This window comes from Canis aureus, chromosome 18, assembly GCF_053574225.1.
Source record: "Canis aureus isolate CA01 chromosome 18, VMU_Caureus_v.1.0, whole genome shotgun sequence".
In the NCBI taxonomy this organism is placed as follows: Eukaryota; Metazoa; Chordata; class Mammalia; order Carnivora; family Canidae; genus Canis; species Canis aureus.
In genome coordinates, this window is record NC_135628.1 from 19,295,570 (window position 1) to 19,316,105 (window position 20,536).

At 38.9% G+C, this 20,536-nt stretch overlaps 1 protein-coding gene and 1 long non-coding RNA gene across 7 annotated transcripts in view; both read right to left on the minus strand.

Annotated features, from left to right (window-relative positions):
• The window catches only part of CREB5 (cAMP responsive element binding protein 5), a 494,841-nt gene that overhangs the window by 160,673 nt on the left and 313,632 nt on the right, over positions 1-20,536 (minus strand). The gene's annotated exons all lie outside the window — the stretch shown is intronic.
• LOC144288678 (uncharacterized) overlaps positions 14,308-20,536 on the minus strand; it is a 33,668-nt gene continuing 27,439 nt past the window's right edge. Inside the window, exon 2 of the long non-coding RNA XR_013356646.1 lies at positions 14,308-16,951. This is a non-coding gene — a long non-coding RNA (uncharacterized LOC144288678). The remainder of the gene's footprint in view (positions 16,952-20,536) is intronic.

The following is a 20,536-nucleotide window of genomic DNA, read 5'->3' on the forward strand; positions in this document are numbered from 1 at the left end:
TTATTTATTTATTTATTTATTTATTTAGAGAGCACAAGCAGGGGAAAGGCAGAGGGAGAGAGAGAATCCCAAGCAGACTCCCCGCTTAATTCAGAGCCCCACCTGAGATCATGACCTGAGCGGAAACCAAGGGTCAGACGCTCAATGGACTGAGCCACCCAGGTGACCCAGTAATTCTTTAGTTTGTAGAAATATTGCCCATTTGGCACTCCAATGTCTCTAAACCATTTGCAATCTCATCCCTGGTGACCCCATTCTCCAAATATAAAAATGAAGTACAGCAAAGACAAATGAATTATCCAGGGTCAAGCATCATCTCAGTAGCACAAAACACCACATGGAGGGCCACCACCCCTGCCTCCCACTAGCCTACAATGCTGTTGTGCTCTAGGGCTTCATAATATATTTATAAGTGCTCCACAATATGTAATAAATCATTATGTATTGATTTAAACAGTGCCATTTGCAAGCCTCAAAGCGCTTTACTGTATTACATACATAAAGGAATCAAATCACTCCAGCAGCCACTGACAGGCAGCAGTTAGAAGGCCTGGATGTTAGAGCGGTGTCAGCAAAACTCCATAGCAAGCTGAGAACCCAAAGTGAGTGAGTCACATCCACTCCTATAAGCAGCAAGCCTTGGCTAATTGCTGAGGGAATATGGACTATAGTGTATCTTAGATTTTTAACTGTTTGGGTAGAAAGAGAACCTTTTATTTATATAAATCAATGTGTTCAGTAGAGGTCTGTTGTGTTGGAAACTTCACAGGTGTAATGTGTATCAGCTACTGGAAACAAAAGGTTTAAATGATGCAGTAAAGGCAAGGAAATGGAAAAAATCCACAGGCTCCTACATGCAGCCTCAAGTGACAGGCACCTGCCAGTCTCATTAAGATGTCTTTGGAGCCGAAAGAAATCAAATGGTCAGGGCCTGAGATTTAAAAACTCACTTTAAAGGCTGAGATGTATTAAAGCCAGTTGCACCAGCTTTGTGAGAGCCAATTGTTATATTTAGGAATCCTGTAAGCCATTCTTCAACTGTTGGGAGGTTGAAATGGATGGGGGTGGGAGCACAGAAATTGGTAAACCCTACAAATTGGGACTTTTCCCTGCAGAAAGTGGTTTGCCACCATGGCTTCTACAAATCTTTTGGATGGTGGAGTTGGCACTTGAGCCTTATTTTACCAGATTCTGAAAAGAGTCTTTTGACTAGCTTACAGATTCATTCACAGATAGTTGTTAGGGAAAAACATCTTCGTACCTAGGTGGCAAATAATGTAAGGTGATGTCTACTGTGTTCTCATGGATGAATGGAAAACTCTTATTTTCCCAATGTTTAAATCAGGAAATGGCTATCATGGAAATAGCTACTTCTAAAGAAATAAAATAAATGTACAATGAATGTGTTCACCCACATTCAGTCAGCCTCAATAAAACACTACTTGCCTTCATGCTGGAAATCTGAAAGGGCATGCCATGTCAACGCATTGACAAGTTACAGAATTACTTCTGTTCCTGAGGAAAATCACCCGCACCTCAAGATCCCATCAACCTAAAGTGCCTCAAAGGGGAAAACGGCACATGTTCATAGATGTTTAGTGAAAACACCCACTTGTACTTTTCAAATGGTAACTCTAATTTAATTATTCATGGGTGGCTCTTCTAGAATAGAGGTTGCTGTTAAAGTAGTAACTTCACATCTTTTGATTACAAGAAACATTTTCTAGTCCATGTTAACGTTTAGCATGGAAATTATCCAAGGTAATTACTCTTGCTCCCTGCCAAATGAAACACGTTGGGTTACTGATTTTCCTGATCTTAGTTTCTTTCTAATTTTAGTGGCTTCCTAATTTTTGTTTCACTCCTGTCTGGGTGTATGGGGCTCAATGCTATGCCAAGTCTCATTGAAAAGGATTTTCATAGATAGAAGAAGCAAGACTGAATTTGGAATATCTGTCACCACAATTTTTTCACTTCTCAGGCATGTGTGCAAAGGCACCTGGACATCCATCATCTTTCATTAAATCAGATTTTCCCTGTTTTTACATGACAGGCTGCAGTGGAACTACATATTTGGGTGAAATCACAGGAATCCACTATGATCAACCCGTTAGCAAGGAACACCTAAGCCTAAGAGAGTTCATTGCCAGGTGGATGTGTGTAGGTGGATGGTTATATAATAATAGTTTAGTGAGCATCTAAGCTGTGTACAAAGCGTCTTGTATGCATTCTCTCCAACCCTGACAACATTATTACAAGATATTATTACTCTCATTTTATAAATGGGGGCTTTCGGGCTCAAAGAAAGCAAGGAGACCACACAAAAAGGATAGGAGACAGAATTCAGGCTATCCTCTTTTCACTATGCCACCTGTCTCAATACACTGCTGTCTTAAGTAGACCACAGAATGGCACTCTCCCTTTCCTATCTGCTTTCCGTAAGTAGTCACGTTTCCGACATTTATAAAATTAGAACCATTAAGAGTTTAGGTTATTAGAATAAATTTCTTTAAAACCATAATGTGAAAACATTTCCATTATAGCTTTAAAGCAATTTGAAAATGGGAGCTTTCAAGGAGCAAAACTGTGAATTATGAAATGCTATCTATTTGTCCTAATTGTAATAACTATAAGCGATATTAGGAAAGTTGTTATTAATATATTAGATATGAAAAATTAACATAAAATTTACTATATGTTTGCAATATGTTTACCTTTAAGCTAAACTTGTTTATTAATTATTTTGGAAGTAAGATATTACTCCACAGACAAAATACATACTTTGGTTATTTTTACCAATTTGCCTAATAATAACGTCAATGTCTTTCACTGTAACCACAAAAAGTAAGTAGGTAGGTTTATTCTATTTTATAAACAAGGAGCTGAGGCTCAGATAAACACAGGCATCTTGGGATCCCTGGGTGGCGCAGCGGTTTGGCGCCTGCCTTTGGCCCAGGGCACGATCCTGGAGACCCAGGATCGAATCCCACATCGGGCTCCCGGTACATGGAGTCTGCTTCTCCCTCTGCCTATGTCTCTGCCTCTCTCTCTCTCTCTCTCTCTCTGTGACTATCATAAATAAATAAAAAAATAAATTAAAAAAAAAACACAGGCATATCTCATTTTATCGCGCTTCTTTTTATTGCTCTCCACAGATGCAGTTTTGTGATTGTTTTTGTTTTTTATTTATTTTTTTTTTAGTTTTTTACAAATTAAAGGTTTGTGGCAACTCTGCATCAAGCAAACCTTTGGGCACCATCTTCCCAACAGCATTTGTTCGCTTCATGTTTCTGTGTCACATTTTGGTAATTCTTGCAATATTTCAAACTTTTTTATTATTATTATATTGGTTTTGGTGATCTGTGATCAGTGATCCTTGATGTTACTAATATAATTTTTTGGGGGTGCTATGAACTGCTCCCATGTAAAACAGAAGAGTTTAATAATGAGTGTGTTTTGATCACACTCCATTGATTGGCCATTCCATGTCTCTCTCCCTCTCCTTGGACCTTTCTACTCACTAAGACACAACAATATTGAAATTAGACCAATTAATAACCCTACAATGGCCTCTAAGTGTTCAAGTGAAAGGAAGAATCTCACACCTCTCACTTTAAATCAAAAGCTAGAAATGATTAAGCTTAGTGAGGAAGGCATGTCAAAAGCCAAGACAGGCTAGAAACTAGATCTCTTACACTAAACAATTAGCCAAACAGTGAATGAAAGGAAAAGTTCTTGAAGGAATTAAAAGTGCTACTCCAGTGAACACACAAATGATAAGAAGGTGAAACACTCTTATTTTTGACCTGGACAAAGTCTGAATGGTCTGGATAGAAGATCAAATCAGCCATAATATTCCCTTAAGTTAAAGCTCAACCCAGAACAAGGCCCTAACTGTCTTCAATTCTATGAAGGCTGAGAGAGGTGAGGGAGCTGCATAAGAAAAGTCTGAAACTAGTAGAAGTTGGTTCATGAGATTTAAGGAGAGAAGACATCTCCATAACATAGAAGTGCAAGGTGAAGCAGCAAGTGCTGATACAGAACCTGCAGGAAGTTACCCAGAAGATCTGGCTGAGATCATTAGTGAAGGTGGTTACACTAAACAACAGATTTTCAAAGTAGATGAAACAGCCTCATGTTGGAAGAAAATGTCAGCTGGGACTTTAATAGATAGAGAGGAGAAGTCAGTGCCTGGCTTCAAAGGTCTGACTCTCTTGTTAGGGGCTACTCTAGTTGGTGACTTTAAGTTGAAGCCAATGCTCAGTTCCCATTCCAAACATCCCAGGGCCCTTAACAATTATGTTAAACTTAATCCGCTGCACTCTATAAATGGAACAGCAAAGACTGGCTGACATGTCTATTTATAATATCGTTAATTGAATATTTTAAGACCACTGTTGAGAATTACTGCTCAGAAAAAAAAGGTTCCTTTCAAAATATTACTGCTCATGAACAGTGCACCTGGTCACCCAAGAGCTCTGATGGAGATGGACAACGAGATTAATGTTGTTTTAATGTCTGCTAACACAACATCCATACTCTACCCCATGGATCAAGGAGTAATTTCAACTTTCAAGTCTCATTATTTAAGAAATACATTTTGTAAGACTACAGCTACCAAAGAGAGTGATTTCTCTGATGGATCTGGACAAAGTAAATGGAAAACATGGAGAAAGGATTCACCACTCTAGATGCCATTAAGAGCATTCATGATTCATGGGAAGGGGTCCAAATTTCAACATCAGCAGGAATTTGAAAGAAGTTGATTCCAGCCCTCATGGATGACTTGGAGTTTAAGACTTCAGTGGAAGAAGTAACTGCAGATGTGGTGGAAATAGCAAGACAACAACTAGAAGTGGAGCCCAGAGATGGGACTAAACTGCTGCCATCTCATAATCAAACTTGAACAGATGAAAAGTTGCTTCCTATGGATGACCAAAGAAGTGGTTTCTTGATGTGGAATCAAGGGGACATCACCACTTGACATGGTGATGATGCTGTGAAGATTGTTGGAATGACAACAAAGGATTTAGAATAGGACATAAACTTAGCTGATAAAGCAGAAGGATGGTTTAAGAGGACTGATTCCAATTTTGAAAGAAGTTCTGCTGTGGGTAAAATACTGTCAAACAGCATCGCATGCTACAGAGAAATCATTCGTGAAACGAAGAGTCAATAGATATGTCAAACTCCATTGTTGTCTTATTTTAAGAAATTGCCACAGCCACCCAACCTTCAGCAACCACCTCCTAACAGTCAGCAGCCATCAACATGGAGGCGAGAAACCCCACCAGCAAAAAGATTACAACATGCTAAAAGCTCAGACAATGGTTAGCCTTTTTTATCATAAAGTATTTTTTAATTAAAGTATGTATCACTGTTAAAAAACATAATGCTAACATAATTGCACACTTAACAGACTACAATATAGTGTAAACATACCTTTGATATGCATTGGGAAGCCAGAAAATTCATTTGACTTACTACATTTCAATATTCACTTCATTCTGGTGGTCTGGCACCAAATATTTCATTTCTGAAATGGCCTCTATAAAGTAGCAGAGCTAGAAGTGCAATGCAGCTCTGAGGACTCCCATCTAGTACTTTCTCTGCCATAGGACACAGAACAGTAAGCTTATAAGATAATGGATAATGGTGAAAGCCCAAGAGAGAGGTGTAGCACTTCTGATAAGAGAATAACGAATTCTGGCTCAAAATGTAACTGGCATAGTTCACAATGCCAACAGTACCTTCCAACAGTTCTGACGGCAGGAAACAAAGTTAAGCAAAATGTTATGTCTGGCCCAGGTTGGTCCTCAGTGCTAGTGGATGAAACAGGACCAGAAAAAGTTGAAACAGAAGTAGAAAGGCCCAGAGGTCTTCCTAAGCCTGTGTTGCAAGTTCATGTAGGGCTTGGACTCTATGTTGCTACACATATGCTGCCATGACATTAATAAAGCATCTTGTGAGGCTACTTTTTGAATGTATGCACTGAGAAACACTCTTTTCCTCCATTTGCCCCTGCTCAAGAATGCAGTTAGGGTCCTTTGTGTAATTTTTAGCATAGCCTCCACCACATTCTAAAGAGACAGCAACAGTAGTATTCTTCTAAGTCAGCCTCGAGTCGCCACTGTGATTTTTAATAAAATGTACCTGGCTTATGCTAAAGTATATTTGTTAAAACATATATTTGTTTTACAGGTTAATTTGCCAGGAGGTGCAAACCTGCTTTTCCTACTAATTAAAATTAAAAAAAAATAGTAAAAGAAAAATCATGTCCTCCAGCAATGAATTGTCTTTATATTCCCATTCTCCCTTTTACCACCACTGCCAGCTCTGGATTACTGCCACTACTGAAAATAACCTGCAAAAGGGGTTTTGTTCCCATTCAGCACAGTACTTTGTTTTCCAGACCTCAGACCCCTGCCATCTTTATGTGAATCCAGTAAACACAGAAAACTTCAGTCCAATATGCCAACATCCAATAATCAAAGGTGATTAAAATCACCATTTGTTTTCTCTTTTTCAAGAAAGATAATTGAATTTGAGATCTAAAGAGCCATCTGCTACCAAAGGTGTTTTCTAGTCTAGGTGAATGCACACTTAATTTGGATATTCTTTTTCTTTGTTATTAAGGAATAGATGTTCTAGAAATTTCTGATTTACTTGATATTATTGAACAAAACAACCTTCTGATGATTTGTTTCCTACTAACCTTAACATTAATTTCTTATGGAAAAAAAAATATGCTATGCTAATTCTCCAGAGCCTGGTGTTTTGATGTTTCAGCGTTCCACTTGGAGGATTTGAGACAACCTGGATCTACATGATTGAAACAACGTAATTGTGGCTTGGCAGAAGCAATCAGTTCAGGCAGCTAAATGATGTGTATATGGAAATGGCCACACAATTGATTTGACCAAGGCAATCAATACTCCTTATGAAGACAGCAAAAAACGAGCAGATCATCTAGGCTATGGTCCCACTCAGTGGCTGCAGGAAGACAGAATTTGCAAAGAGTGTGTATAACAGAAAATCTTGCTCCAGAGAATCTGGGTTTGTAGGTGTTTGTAGGTGCCCAAGTCAGCACGTGGCTGAAAGAAGGTATTTAACAAATATTACTTTTCTCCACTCTATTTTGCTCATAGAAGTTTTCTAGTATTTCACTGGATTATGCACTTTTAGTACAACCACCATATAACCACAAATATTGGGGAGGGGGCAATTAGTATGTACACAACTCAGCTGATGGAGTAGGTTTAAATGGGAGCCAAAGAAAGTTACCTACTGGGGACGCCTGGGTGGCTCAGCGGTTGAGCGTCTGCTTTTGGCTCAAGGAGGGATTTCAGCATCCAGGAATCGAGTCCCACATCAGCCTCCTTGTGGGGAACCTGCTTCTCCTTCTGCCTATCTCTGCCTCTCTTTCTCTCTGTCTCTCATGAGTAAATAAATAAAATCTTAAAAAAAAAGAAATAAAGTTACATACTGGCATTGCAGATTTTGTGTGACATAGCCATTAATCAGCATGTTTTAAACAAGGATGGTTTTCAATTAATAGAACTTCTGTTACACTTTACTGTTGTTGGTATTTTCCTATTTTCTAGTAATTAGCTGGCTAATTAGCTCATTACGTAAGACTATTATAATTCTGATATTCATATACAGCAATAAGGCAAAGGTAGGTAATCTGTTCCCAAACTCTACCTATCCACCATTCTATTTATCTAGCTACCCACTCATTCAACAAAGAACTGTTAATACCTTCTATTTGTAAGGCAGTATAGAAGATACAAGAGAAAATAACACATGGTTCATTTCTCAAAAAATTATACTTTATTGAGAGGATGATGGGAAAAAAGTCTCAAATGAAAAGGCAAAACCATCCTTCTTTATCCAGGGTCAAATATATTCCAAGTGGGTTGAATACTCTCTTGCTGGCTTAAAGGATGATCCACACATTGGGGCATGTGTCAGAGGTTGGCAAAATTTTTCTGTAAAGTGCAATTTTGGCCATCGATATGGCCATACGGTCTCTATTGCAACTCCTCTATGTTGTAGCAGTAGATAATATGTCGATGACGGCATGCCTATACTCCAATAAAACTTTATTTGTGGACACTAAAGTTTGAATTTCCTGTAAGTTTTATATGTTATTAAATGTCATGCTTCTTTTAATTTTTCCAATCACTTAAAAGTGTAAAAACTATTTTTAGCTCATGAGCCATATAAACACAGGTGGCAGGCTAAATTAGGCCCAAGGGCTGTAGTTTACCAACCCCTGTCTTAGTTTGAAGGAAGGCGTTTCGGGGGCTTTCTTTCTCTGGTAAATGTTGCTGGTAGCCAAGAATCACAGGAATTTCAATCACTTGCTTTGTGTATAGTTCACCTCTGGCCACATATGTGAAGTCACCCTTATAATCCATGCTTTCCAGGGAAAGCACTGTGGGCTCTCTGCACACCTACTGAACACCAGTCCCTTTTCCTCTGGTGGTTGGAACTGCCAGTAGTGTTCTGTTTAGACTCCCAAAGCACAGATACTTTATTGGTACATCAAAAGTATTCAAGGCATAACTTTAATTAGAGCAGAAGAAGAGAAGCTATAGAAAAATACAGGCTTCCTGTTTTTCTTTTTTAAATAAAAAGGATTTCAAGTAAGTATATTATGGAAACTTATAGTAATGTTTTAGTAACTCTTGATAGCCAAATATTTGATAGCATTTTTTCAAAGCTATCATCTTATTATTCCTTTCATACTTGATGAGGTTTAGCTTTGAGAGCAATGTGGCTGGTTCACTGCCCGCGTACTAGGGTTCTTGTTTGTGAGTGGAGTTGGGCACTCTTTTTCTAAGGTCTACAAATTTAAACCACACATCCTGGTGCTAATCTGTGGTCCCTTCTCAACATAAATTCTTTGTGATCCTGATTATCTTTGCTCTTACCATTGTGAATGACAGTCTCTATATCCTCCATCCCATCCAAACCTAACCATCTTGTATTCAACATACTTTACATTAAAAATAACAAACTTCCAATGTGCTAGAGGAATCTCAAATATCCCTTCCGGTTCTATACTATGAAACTGTGATTTTCATAAGATATAGTATCTGCCAGCTATATGTGGCTATTTGTGTTTAGTTTTATTTTTTAAAATTTTAAAAAAGACTGTGTATTTGAGAGAAAGAGAGAGAGAGTGAGCATTAGTGGGGGGGGGGGGTTGTAGAGGGAGAGGGGGAAGCAGATTCCCTGCTGAGCAGAGAGCCTGATGTGGGGCTCAATCTGGAACTCCAAGATCATGACCTGAGCTGAAGGCAGACATTTAACCGATTGAGCCACCCAGGTGCCCCATGACTATTTGTTTATAAATATAACCTGGATAAAATTAAGCAAAATTTAGTTTCTCAGTTGCAGTAGTCATATTTCAAGTGCTCAACAGCCACATTTCCATCATTCTGAAAGTGCTACTGGACCATGCTGATCTAGATGAAAGAGCAGGAAGACAGTAGTTATGATGGTCAATCACCTTGATTTATTTATATCAGCTAAGAATTATCCTGCCCAACTTAGTTCTTTATTTCTCCAGAATAAAATTAGTTTTCTCAATTACAAGTATGAACAATGTGTTACTATTAGAAAGTCCTGCCCTCTAATAATAGGCTAGGAAGCTTTTCTCTTTAAACCTCTATCTCCCATGTTCAGTGCCAAGAATTAGCAAAGTAATGTTAATGATACACCTATGGTCAACAAATGCCATTTCAGGGCGTTGTCTAGAAGAATCTACCTTACTCTTTCTTGTGGAATTCCTGTTGAATAAGGACTTGGTGGAGCACATGATATGCAGGCTTGGTCAACTGAATGATCCACTTTGGCCTATGAGTCTAGGGCAAGTGAGGTCAAGAAAGAGCAGATTGGGGATCCCTGGGTGGCGCAGCGGTTTGGCGCCTGCCTTTGGCCCAGGGCGCGATCCTGGAGACCCGGGATCGAATCCCACGTCAGGCTCCTGGTGCATGGAGCCTGCTTCTCCCTCTGCCTGTGTCTCTGCCTCTCTCTCTCTCTGTGACTATCATAAATAAATAAAAATTAAAAAAAAAAAAAAAGAAAGAGCAGATTGGATCATTTGTGTCACACTTGTGATGGTGTCCAGTAGTGGTGGTGGGGAGCGCCCAGTGGCAGCCAAAGTGACATTCTGGCCAGGCTGTTCGTGCTGCAAGTGTTAGAGGCCATCTGGAGCTCCTCTGATCTCTGCCTCCTTTATAATGTTGATCCCCTCCAGCCTCTGGCTAATTCTGGACAACCAAATATCCTTTGAATATGTCCCCTTCTTCTGATTCAGGTAACAAATGAACTTTTCTTCTTATCACCAAGAACCTACCGATACATCACTCATGATATCTCCTGTGTTATTTCCAAATCTGTTAGCAACCATGTTGTGTTAATCCAGTTTTCATCCAAAGAAACAAACTCAGATGCAGAAGACTGTGCTATTGTTGCCACTGTTGTTGTAACCAGGGGTTACTTTAGAAAATTTGCAATCACAATTAATTGCAAAATAAATAATGTAGAAGCCCAAGTGGAAAAAAAATCTCACTTGTAAAAGTTTATTTCAGCCTGCAAAACAAAGATGGGGGAACATAAAGAAAACACATTTCAGATTTTTCCTGATACTTCCAACCTGCCCTTTGGGTTGTGTCAAAAAACATTCTTCCCTCTCTGAAAGATTTCTTTCTTCTAAGTTTAAAAGCTTTGTTCTCTGTTATCCTTGGTTAATGCTATCGTGGTAACTGGCACTATCTCTCTTCAAAACACATGAAATAATCCTGGTCTGAAGGCACTCAGAGGACAGCCTTTTGCACTGTTAACACAGTTATACCCAAGTCTGTGCAAGTGGGGATGGCTTTGAAAGATAAAGTATGTAACATCTCACAGGGTTACTTCAAAATACTTCAGGAGATGACAGCATTGGGCCTCCATAGAAAGGTGTGACTGATGTTTCTCTTTTCCACTTCCTCTCAGTTTTCTTGGGATCTCTGGACTGAAATATCCCTCATGGAAAAACAAGGTTGGGAAGCTTTCTCCTTGAAGAAGGCATTTTGAGTTTTTCTAATTCCCTGGCAGAGATTTTTCTCAAAACAGAAGCAGCGTCATTTGCTCATCAACTTATTTCTTGGTCTCTATCACCAAATGATTGGGTGCCACTTCAGTTCTCCCTCTGACCGTTAAGAAAAATAAAAATCTTAAAACAATCATTACAAGAGTAAATATTCTCCCCTCCTTCTCCACCTCCTCCTCCCTCAGGAAGAAGGTAAAATCATCATCAACAGAACAACTATCATTTTCTGCTAGCATTCAGAGAGATTACATTTTCGGCCATTTGTTCTCCCTTATGAAGATTCAGAGGTAATTAGGATTTTATCATGGTAGTAATTTTGATATCAAGAGATCCATAGCTTTCAAGGTAAGAAAATTATTATTTTTTTTAAAGATTTTATTTACTTATTCATAGAGACACAGAGAGGCAGAGACACAGGCAGAGGGAGAAGCAGGCTCCATGCAGGGAGCCCGACATGGGACTCGATCCAGGGTCTCCAGGATCACGCTCTGGGCTGCAGGCGGCACTAAACCACTGCAACACCGGGGCTGCCCAAGAAAATTATTCTTAATGCCACCCACCTCTCTATGGCTTCAATTCCTTTAGGCTTATGCTTTCTTACCCATTTAAAGGCTGAGACAAAACCTATTTAGATGACTTAAAAGGGGCACAAATTGGGATATAAACAGAACTTGACCTGGATATTCCCATCTTGAAAGTGGCACCAGAGATCTTCCATCTAAAAAAACAAAGAGTTGGCTATGGACTTTTGGGAGAGTTTCTCCCATGTCCCTTCATGTGTCTGTGTTCTAATAAGCACAAACACTCCCTGAATTTGGCATGCTACACACAATGATCATCATTAACAGGAAGAGGAATCTACAAAAACTAGTACAATGTGGTACTGGTGGGACCGCAAAACTAACTAGTTTTTTTTTTTTTTTAAGATTTATTTATTTATTCATGAGAGACACACACACAGAGAGAGGCAGAGACACAGGCAGAGGGAGAAGCAAGCTTCCCACAGGGAGCCCAATGCAAGACTCGATCCCAGATCCCAGGATCACTCCCTGAGCCCAAGGCAGATGCTCAACGCTGAGCTACCCAGGTGTCCCCTAACTAGATTTTTGGAAAAAAAAAATCTAATATTTAGGGTCAGTAGGCACTCTTAATCTTAGATAAACAATTTAAATGCAGATAGGAGCACTAGATTCTTTCTGGCTTTTCTTTTTCTTTTCTTTTTAACCATCACATATCTGCCGATAGAATTTGAGATGAGATCCTAATTTTGAATCTCTGGACACACTCGCATCCCTCCATCCAGGTTCATTTGCATATAATACCCTTTGTTCCCTAGTCTGCAGCAGGGTGAAATGTTGTAGGCCAGGAAGAAAGGCTCACATTTCTAGGTAGAGTTGGATTTCTGCCATAATGGAAATCAATTTGACAGTCTAGTCCCTTGCCCTCCAAAATAATAATCTGGAATTCCCACTGGTAAACTGTAAACACTTTTTCTGATGCTATTCTGGAAAGCATGAGGGAAAGGCATTCATGAAGATGATTGGGCATCCATCAGCCCAAGGAGTGTGAATATGTGCACACACGTGGGGTATCTACCATCAATACACTCATCCCAACACAGTGTATTGCAATATTTATATTTATACAGACTTCCTTCTTATAGGCATTTGCCTCTAGCTCAACATAGTGATGAGGATGATGATGGTAAAAGCTGATACCTCTTGAATCTTACTATGTGTTAGGTATTTTTCAGCCTCCTCACTTGTATCATTTCATCAGGTGTCCTAACACCTATGGAAATATATATATATATATTTATCCCATTACAAATCAACAAACACAGAAAGGACTTAACTTTATAAGGTCATTACAGTTCCATTCAAGTTAGAGAGGATGTGCGTTTGAGCATGTTGTATATGTGTGTGTGGAGGGAGTGGCTGAAGGTCACTATGGGAACAGGGTGGATAGTCCCAGTGCATAGAGAATGAAAGATTCCACTCCAGTCACTTTGGAATGGAACAGAAGCACCAAATACACAAAACACCTAGAAATTCAACTCATACACTCCAGCCCTTTTAGTGACATTGGACAAATAGGCCCTAAAATTAGCTGGAAGATTCCTTTGGGGATTAGCAAGTGTTTTTAGAAATTTCTAAGAAAGCTGGTTCCAAGGACTAATCTGTAGCTTCTGGCTTCTTAGATATGCTTGCCTTATTACATACATTGAGACAAAAAATTCATAAAGTATGAGAGTTCAAAGCAGTTGCTACTGTAAACCTCCAGAAGCTGACAATTGAGAGTTGAATCTTGAGAAAACAGGCTTGCTCATAAGGTGTCCAGCCATGCCAGGACGTGTGTGTGAGTGTGTGTGTGTGTGTCTGTCTGTCTGTCTGTGTAAGAAGAAGGAAGTCGATCCTTCAAAAGTAGTGTACCAACATGAAAAATAAGGGTTAAAATCTATTCTTTTTTCTTTCTGGCAAATGTTGAATAAGATCTGTGTATACTCTGGGCCAAGGTTAGGGCATGACTGTTTTCATCCACTTCAAGAAAAATGCTAGTTATTATATACGCACATTTCCATCTGTTCCTACCTCTATTCTGTTTGCATACAAAAACTCACAAAGGACAGTTTAGTCAGCTAGAGCTACAAATCCCTTTCTTAAGAAAATTGGGATGAGGCTAATATATGAGCCACCAATTAGAACATTTTCAGTGGAAGGAGTGAAGTTCACAGCTGAGGTGCACATAGGGCCCTAATAAGTACTGTCCTATCTTTTACCAGCATGTCTACTCATTGACAAATATTAACAGGCTGATTGGCAGATCATATTAAAGCACTTACACAGAGAAAAGGCCTTTGTATGTGAAATAGCAAAATAAAGTTCAGCTTGAACTATTTAAAAAAAATGAAGTTAGTAAATGCATGATTCTGTTGCACTAAATAGTTATGTTAGTATTAGTAACAGCTTCTCACTTTCTGCAGTTTTAATTATGTCTCTTGGGACTGGGAGAAGGGTGAGGGCGGGGGATATAGATTTTAACAGCTTATTTGGTTGCTGTCCCTACCTTTACTGCTGCTGAACTGAAAAATCTCCACAGGCTAAAATTCTTTACATTGCAAATAAAATAGTTTTTCCCTGGTTTTTATCAGCCTAGGTCCCACAAGGAACCGACAGCCGGTTTATGTCAATGAACAAGACTTATTGTTTTCAGATTTATTTTTTTATAGCCAAAAAAAAAATTGGTGTTAAGCTTAAAACAAAGGCAACAAAGAACAATGAAGACTCTAATTTGGGGTTCCAACACAATTGCTGGGTTGAATAAAGGCCATCTTACACCCAGCTATTTGTGGGAGAACTCATTAATTTTGGTGCTCCTCTTGAACTTGCCTCTCAGTATGGCATGCACACACACGAACACATATATACATACACATGTACACACACGCTTTTCTTTTTACCCAATGGGCAGATGTGTTGCTGTGTGTGCATTTCTGGTTTCCATGATCCATCCATAAAAACTAATGAGAGAGGGAGTGGAGGTCAGAGAAGAAAAGAATAAGAACAAAAGAAATCCTGAAGGACTTAGGATATTTTATTTGGGACAAGAACAAGGACACGACAATACTCCTTGCTAAGCTGGATTTATGAAATCTTTTCTTATTTTAGTATAAATCACCATTTCCTTTCTCCTAGAGAAAAGGATGTAGCTAGAAATGTAGGAGACCCAAAGTACCTTCTTCTTTCCAGAAAAAGATGTGGCTACTCCTCTACCCTTCCTTGCCTGAGGATAAGTCCCTCTGGCAGAATGGAAAGAGATGGGTTGGGAATCAAGAGACCTGTGTGCTGGCCCGGCTCGTCACAAATCTGCTAGGTAAATTTTGGCAAATCACTAAGCTCCTTTAGTCCCAGTTTCTTTATCTGAATAAGGCAACTTTCCAAGAGGACTAACTGGGTCCAATATTCTTGATTCCATGCTTTCTTCTTTGAAATTTTAGACCCATCTTCCACAACCCAAAGATGGTTCCTCTAGTCATCAACCAATGGACGATTTGTCATGGTCTTTCACAACCAACTTCTGGAATGTTCCCATAGAACTTATTAACTGTCAGGTTCTGGGTTCTATGGAAATCACCTGGGACAGATAATCTCCTCCAGGATACTAACTAATATTAACCCGAGGTTGTCAGCAATCAGGGAACAGTGCACTCTCACTAGGGATACTTACAGGCCAGAATGAGCTTTCTCTAATAATGAAATTTCTCCACTTGAGGTGGTGAAAGAGATGCTTTACAGAATGACACTCATTAACCATTCGGAGAAAGCCAACATTCTGAAAGGAACCCTAGTTATGCCAAAGATTTAGAATTGGGACAAACATCAAAATGTGTTTGAGAATAAAACTTGATTTTAAAGTATTGTCAATGAGGCTCCAAGGGAAACCAGAACAAGATATTAAAACTTCTCAAAAAAACAAAACGAAACAACAAAAAAACAAAAAAAAAAAACTCCTCCTCAGGGCTACCCTGCTATAGTGACCAATGAACTGAAGATTAAGAAATAATATTCTCTCAGTACCCTGGGAAAGAGGGTCTTGCTCTGGAGAGGAGGCAGGAATTACCAGCTTGAAGAGGGGAGACATGAGTTTCATGCATTTATAGGAGGTATATAATTTTGAAATGCTGTCCTGTCACATTCCCAATTTCAAGGCTCATTCTCTTCCAGAATGTGGCCAGCTCATATTTATTTTGTAATCTCTTTTAATTATGGAGCTTACTGTATGAAAGTTATTTCCATACTTCTTCCTTATGACACCATAAAATTTAAAAATGCTCCTAATCTAATTTTTCTTAACCCAATTTTGTTACAAATAGTCATTTGATAGAAATAACACAAAAGGAGTATTTTTCTTTTTCCCAAATGGTGAAAAGAGCCAAGCATCTGTAGTTTTGGGTAGTTGTTAAAATTGTTATTTCTGCCTTGTTGCTGTTGTTGTTTTGAAAGATGTTTGGTAAGCTTTTCACCAACATCACGGTGCTTTTGGCATTCTCTTAGTCCAAATGAGACCAAAGTCAAAACGCCCCACAGGTGCTGTCATTGAGTTCCTGTGGTAAAAATGGAAATTTCCAAGTACTGTTGACTAAGTGGAGGTCGCCCATCACATTTATTTGGCATGAGCGACCTGGGTGGAGAATTCGGCTCTGTGGCTCAGGCTCTTGATTTACTATCTAAAACTTCACCACTTGGGGCTGCGGCGGCACAACACAGCATCATGCTCACTTGCCTAGAGGCTCTAGTGCAGGTAATCCCTGAGGTTAATATTTTCAAACAAATTCTTCCCAGACCTGAGACTGTGGGGCCCAAGTTTAATCCAGAGTGAAGGGGAGTGTGAAATAACGGGATTATATTCATCTTTTATTGCCAACTGAATCACACACGTGCAAGTGCACACCCGCTCTCAAGTTTTTGCAGCAGTGCGTGTGTGAAGACCACAAACATGGCTAGTAGTTGTGAGTCCCTGCCATCTCTGTCCGCATTGAGAGGCGTCTATTTTGACCCCACAGCACTGCTGCTGGCCTCAGGGTTGAAATGCTTTTAAATGCCAAAGGAACCTCATTCACAACAACCTCTTGCCTGTCGGAGTTCAAACACAGTGGAGAATGGGTTATCCTACACAGCAGATTAAGACAAGACATCAGGATTTCTTGTTTGCTTTTGATGAGCATCATATAAGGCTTTGTGCGGTCTTCGCTCCACGTTTAATGACCAGCTTTCATTATTCAACTTCCAGTGAGAAGCCAGCAGCAGGGAATGATGGATGCCTTGTTTTCAATTCACTCGCACACTATGAAAAATTGAAATATGGATTCCTTTTATTGAATTTGGATATATGTTCATTTCTCATTTTTAGAAATAAAAAATGTATAGTTGAGGCAGAACATATTAAATACCACAAAAAATCCATATTTCTGTTTCTTAGTTGACGTCTCTTGAGACACAAAAATGAACCTACCAAAATGCTTACTCTTCTCTAGAGCTAAGTGTCTGTTGACATTTTAATACAGCACATTTGTTTTCAGGAATTTTGTTGGGTTTATTTTCTGATTTATTTTAAGAAGAGACTCACACTTGCATCAGAATATTGGACACATTCTAGAAAAATGCTAAAGGCCAAATAGAAATAAGACTAAGGCAAAGAAACTTACCAGATACCTCATTGAGTACCAGAGGAAATTGTAATCATTATACTGAGTCATTATTATTCAACTTGTCCAGGAGAACAAATGCTATGTAGCATCCATGAAGCACAGCATGAAGGCTACTGGGCTGGGTGTGGGCATTACACGTTCCAGCTCAATATATTCCGCTCAAAAATCTTCTCAAAATGTATTTCAAATAAGTAGATGCGCTAATTTTCCTCTCATGCAATATACAATAAGAGAAGAAAATAGATATAGACATTTCATTTCTTTGGAATTTAGGAAGGAGTATGTAAAATATTCCCTACTTTGTGATCTAACCCCCTTTCTAGAGGAGACAAAATGTCCGGGTTTTTTTCTCTGATTTGCTATGTGAGTTGAAAATTACTGGCAGATTATCTGTCTTAGACTATTCATATATAAAATGAACTCATACCTAAGGCTATGTGGAGTATATTATTAACACAAGCTATAATAGTATCAATTGCATTGGTGGATTATCTCTTATTTAAGATTAGGAGAAAGAAAATGTACATTCTAGCAGCAACCAGCTCCGTAGGACAAACACATGTAGGCAGACCTCATTTTATTGTTTCATTTTACTACAAATGTATTTTTACAAAATTTTTTTAAAGATTTTATTTATTTATTCATGAGAGACACACAGAGAGAGAGAGAGAGAGGCAGAGACACAGGCAGAGGGAGAAGCAGGCTCCCTGCAAGGAGCCTGATGCAGGACTCAATCCCAAAACTCCAGGATCATGCCCTGAGCTGAAGGCAGAAGCTTACCTGCTGAGCCACCCAGGACTCCCTGTTTTTACAAATTGAAGGTTTGTGGCAACCCTGTATCAGGCAAGTCTATCGGTGTCATTTTTCTAACAGCATTTCCTCACTTCATGGCTCTATGTCACATTTTGGTAATTCCTGTAGTATTTCAAGCTTTTTCACCATTATTGTATTTGTGATGGTGACCTGCAATCAGTGATTACAACTCACTGAAAGGTCAGATAATGGTTAGCTTCTTTCAGCAATAAAATACTTGTAAATTAAGGTATGCACACAGTTTTTGTTTTGTTTTGGTTTTTTTAGACATAATGACATTGCACACTTAACAGACTACAGTATAGTATAAACGTAACTTCTATATGCACTGGGAAATGAAAACATTCATTTGACTCGCTTCATTACAGTGGTCTGGAACTGAACCTGAAGTATCTCTGGGGTGAGACTGTGTATGTCTGATCTCTTTCTTTCAGATAATAAGTTGAATGAAGCCTGGACCAAGATTTTCTTGGCCAACATGATAGTAATTGTTACATATTATAGGTTCTTAGTTCATGTCTTTGCTGACAGATCTCACAAGAACCCCTTCATCCAGGATTCATAAGCCCAGAGATTTGATGAACATTTGGAAAATCCAAGAAAGACTATTCATTAAGTGTTGTAAATCAATGTTTACAATGCTCCTCCAGGGAACGAGATCCTGTGGCTAATGAGGCTAATACTAAAGATTCCAAGAGACACATATTAAGTCTTTTGGAATCTTCACATATTAAGACACATATTAAGTAAAAAAGATGACTAATCTACAATTTGATAAAAGCCATGCAGTTTCAAATGCTGAGCTGTCTGAATTCCTTTTCATTTACAAACCTAGTATCTGTTCAACTTCTCTGGTCAAACTATTCACTAAGTGCTGCTGGAAAACTATAGTGACACAGCAAAAATAGAACTGAAAATTGTAAAGTACCCAATGCTCTGTGTTTAAACGTTAAGTTCTTAATGAATTGACTTGTGTAACCAGAAGGACTGATATACCATCTACAGCAACACCTTTAATTCACAGACTGAATGACACAAATTCTTCCCCAGCAAAGGGCCTTCATCCCATTGTTCTTTCTGTGAAAATGCATTCCCTCTGCATTTTCATGTCGACAGCTCTTTCTGATCTTTGGGTCTCACATGTAATGTCATGTTTCAGGTACACACACCTTTTCTACGTAACTCATCAAAAACACCTCTCTCTCCCTTCCTCTTTTCCATTAGTCTCTATTTTAGCACTCTACCTGTTTCCTTCATACTGACAATCATCACAAATTTTAATATATTAATATATGTTTAATAATGTATTTGATTTGTATATTAATAATATGTATTATTTACATATAAATAATATACATTTAATTATACACACACTCTTCATACTTGTTTAGTATCAATCTTCCTCACTTGTCTGTAAGTTCCTTTTTTTCAAATTTTACTTTATTTATTTATTCATAGAGACACAGAGAGAGAGAGAGAGAGAGGGAGAGACACAGGCAGAGGGAGAAGCAGGCTCCATGCAGGGAGTCTGAAGTGGGACTCCATCCCGGGTCTCCAGGACCATGCCCTGGACTGAAGGCGGCGCTAAACCTCTGAGCCACCTGGGCTGCTTTGTCTGTAAGTTCCTTAAGAACAAACTAACCTCTACATAGGAAGTCCCTCATACAGTGCCTAGCAATGATAGCCTCTCAAGAACTATTTCTGGAACAGAAGCACAAATGAATGAAAGTTATAGGGCACCACTGAATCTGGAGACATTCTAAGCTAGGAAGCATCATGTGATCCAATGTGCATTTGAGAAAAGTAACTCCAGCTGCAGGATTGTGGAGGCTGGGTAAGAGAGACCAAGTAGGAGATTAGAGAAGGAGTAATAGGGCCTGAACTCATGTAGTTATGGTAGGAATGAAGACGAAGGACATATTTGAGATTTTCACAATGGGAATGAACACTCAGGTTGTATGTCATGGTTGAAAGGGAAGAGCCTAGGATGACTACAATGTTTATTCATTGAACAAATAATTGGAGATATACAAGGCATTATGTAGTTTATAGTGTTGGACAGGCAACAATAAACAAATGATAATATATAAGCAAATTATTTTCTCATGGCAGAGGTAAATGCTATCCAGGAAAAAAAGGGACCAGGTGTATGGGAATGCAGAAGGAGGAGAGCAAAATGATAAAGTCATGGGTAATGTGACATCAATAGTCCTTGTCAAATCTTCCATATGTGAAAATGCTCACATGTGAAGATGTTCTAAACACATTGCACAGGTGAAAGTTTTTGCTGTTACTCCTTTGTGTCCCTCATCCTTCCCAGCGAGAACCTCAGACAGGGTCTCTCAAAGGAACCTAGAGCATGAGCTAGAAGCACAAACATGGCTTCTGGCCCCTACCTGTATAGTCTT